This window comes from Globicephala melas, chromosome 15, assembly GCF_963455315.2.
Source record: "Globicephala melas chromosome 15, mGloMel1.2, whole genome shotgun sequence".
NCBI classification, from domain to species: domain Eukaryota; kingdom Metazoa; phylum Chordata; class Mammalia; order Artiodactyla; family Delphinidae; genus Globicephala; species Globicephala melas.
The window spans coordinates 41,768,879-41,772,517 of NC_083328.1; positions in this window are offsets into that span (position 1 = coordinate 41,768,879).

A 3,639-nucleotide genomic window follows, 5' to 3' on the forward strand; every position below is an offset into this window, starting at 1 on the left:
CCTTTAGCTATCATTGTTGGATCGTTATTGTTAGTTATTATGCATGTAGAAATGTACATTCCAACAGTGGAGAAGGTACAAAGGGAAAAGCTAAAATATCCTGGTCCTACTCCTCAGAGATGCCATGCCTGACCGTGTCTGGTTTTGGTTCTGCATCTAAACTGTTTACTCAGAAAAGGCATGTATTTTGAAGCTTAATAAAAACTTGAATTGTGTACAAAATGCTATGGCATATTGTGCTGCATTTACTAAGCAGAACCGACCCATCATAACTTTTAGAAACAGACTTTATTAAAATTTTCAGCAGAAAGCTCTACAATGGTGATATTTAATGGAAAAGTATGTTTTTAGTACCTGACACAACCACGAACAGCTTCATTGTAACCGTTACTAAACAGACATTAAAATATTCATGTCAATTCTATTTGAATAACTTTCATGCCTTGTAAAATCTGAAGAACCTTTTAAATTGATTTGGCGTTAGAATGTTTAAAGAAATAAATTTGCTTTTAAGACCAGCTTTATCAGAATCCATGAAGGTTATATTGTGGCATGAACGTGCATACTATAAATGCTGGGGAACAAAAAGAAAAAAAAAAAAGAATGGAAAAATTCCTGTCAGATGTAATGTTACCAGTTTATTATTTGGGATCATCATAAAAGCATTCATTAGCACGGCCCCTCTCACTTCTCAACCGCAGGCTGAGTTCCGTCAGTCTGTCAGTCTTGTCCTCCCACTCACAGTCACCAAGCGTTTCTGATAAGAGAGGGTTGCCTTGTTTACTTTGCACCCTTTGCATTTGAACACTTTGAGTTACTATTGCAAGATGAGTTTTTATCCCATTTCCTCATTGGATTAATTAACCCAGCTGTGGCCATCGTTTCAGCCCTTCCCCTGCCCCTGCCCCCCGCCCCACCAGGCACATGCAGCCTCTCCAGTCACATAGCCCAAGTCTCCATTAGAGGCTTTCACTGCAACTGGTGGGTATGTGGCCGGCGGGGGCTGGGGGGGGGGCGGTGCTTGACAACAGCGTTCATAATTGCTTTGTCTAATGGTGTAGGATCAGGGTGGTAAACTTTAAAAGGGTGTTTGCATCAAGAGTGCTATTTCTTTTTTTTTTTTTTTGCGGTACGCGGGCCTCTCACTGTTGTGGCCTCTCCCGTTGCGGAGCACAGGCTCCGGACGCGCAGGCTCAGCGGCCATGGCTCACGCGCCCAGCCGCTCCGCGGCACGTGGGATCTTCCCAGACCGGGGCACGAACCCGTGTCCCCTGCATCGGCAGGCGGACTCCCAACCACTGCGCCACCAGGGAAGCCCAAGAGTGCTATTTCAATTTGCCTTGTTATGTTCTCCTGTCGCTGAAACCATGCCTCATTTCAGCACATGGCATTATGTCCACTGGGGGAGTGACACGGGGGTCGGGGAGGGCTAATAAGGGGCCAGCCTCTGCAGCCATCTTGGAGCCCCTTGCCTGCCCACACGCTCCTTCTGCCTGGGGCAATGTTGTCCCTCTCTGTGTCACAGGAGGCGGTCCCCTGCCTTCCAATGGCACACCTACTTTCCAGGGAAGAAGACAAGTCTTGACTGGTCTTCTCATCCTGATTGCCCCTGAGGTGGCAAAGGGGGCAGTGGGGAAGAAAGGGGACAGGTGGCTAAGCAAAGGCTCAGTCACTCTGCTTAAATCAAGACGCTCTTAATCTGCAGTTCCTTGTCCCCTAGGGTAGAATTATATCTCAACCTAATTTCCTTTACAGCCTAAATTCATTCTTCTGAGAAGGGTTCTACAGCCTGTCCAAGGGGTCTTTGTTCCACACAAGGCCAGGAACCTGTGGGCCGTGGCTGCATCCCTCCCTCCAGCCTAGCAAGTATCGGTGCTTCTGAGTGCCCGCCTGTCCCATTCCAGCCAGATATGTAGTCAGGAATCAACCAAGATTCCTAATGTTTGTTTTTTTTTTAAAACCTCTTTATTTTTTAATGGAATTTTACCCAGCCTGTAGCATTTGTGATTGAGGGCAGAAAGAGTGTGTGAAAGGATAAACATACATTCTCACTCCCACCCCTTCCGTACCCATTGCCACCATGCCATTCATTTCAGAGCAAGGTGAAGGTTTCACAGGAGCAGTTGAAGAGCTGTGAATGGTGGTTCATTGCAGTGGTGTTAATTAGCATTTTATCCGGAGGTAAGAAGAGCTAACATATTTTTCCTTTTACAGCTCCCAACAAATGTTGGGTGTGGTCTAGATCTTCCCTGTCCAATACAGGAGCCACTGGCCACATGTGGTTATTTAAACTTAAATTAGTAAAAGTTAAATAAAATGTAAAACTCAGTTCCGCAGACACACTAGCTACATTTCCAGGATTTGACAGCCACATGTGGCTGGTGGTGACCACACTGGAGAGCACAGACGTGGGACATTTCCCTCACTGCAGAAGTAGCCCCCAGGGCAGAGGGCCTGACGCTTCCCTGCTCATGGCTCACCCAGAGCCTAGCACAGGCCTGTCCCTCTAGCTTTTTCCTTTTCTCCCCAAACTCCTCCAGCCTCCTGTGTTTGACCCCCACCTCCTGCACCTCACTGAAGTCCTTTGCAAGAAGAGCTGTGTGTGATGGATTCCCACTGGGCGCTCAGCTCCACCATTTTCAAATGATGCGACACAATCACTGCCTCCTGTGATGCCCTTTGAATTTGGAAGGACAGGTCTTTCAAAAAAATTTGTTTTAACCCGTGGGGAAACAGGCCCAGAGAGAGTAAGTAATGGGTCCTGATTTCTGGTACAGGCTTCTTCTCATAGTTTGTGCTTTGTAACCGTGTGTCACAGTCACACAGTCTTGATTTTCAAGACCGGTGAGCTCCCCAAGCGCCATGTCGATCATGGTGGAAAGTGCGTGGGCGTCCCCACCTGGCCACATGACCCAGGCCGATCGCTTCCCTCTTGTGGCCTCAGCTTCCTCGTCTGGAAGATCCAGGAGGGAGCTGCTACAAAATGATGCTAAGATTTCTTGCACTCTAACAGTCCACATAAATTTTGGATTACTCTTTACTCATAATGGCTCAATTATTTCTCACATGATTTGAAGACCATTTTAACAGTTTCCCTGCCCTTGTATTTGGGGTGGCACTCACTCTGGCAGGCATCCTATTGATAATGTAATAGGGGCTTTAGGGAGACTTTTGGGGTTGTCAGCTAGGCCCCACTACTCCAAGGAGGTCCTGCACCAGCGGCATCAGCGTCTCCGGGAAGCTTGTTCGAAACGCAGGATTGCAGGCCTGCCCAGTTGGAATCTGCATTTCACCAAAATCTCAGGTGATTCATTTGTCCCAAAGTTTGAGTAACTCTGATCCGAGCCCTGGGACAAGGATAAATGGTTCTCACCTATGTAGAAACCTGCCTGCAGGGGACCAAGCAGACACAGAGAGCTTGTCACTGCGCCAAACCCTCCCAGCTCCGCTCTGGGGGCGGGGGTTCCAGCGGGGTCTGAGCCTTTCCCTGCGCAGGGATCTATGCTCTCCTACGGCTGCCCCAGAAACGGGAGCGCATGTGTGGAGAGCATCTTGGCCTCTGGGGTCCCTTACTCAAGGGTCCATCATATGCTCTCACAGCTTCGTTCTTCCATCTCATTAACGCTCCAACGGAAGCTC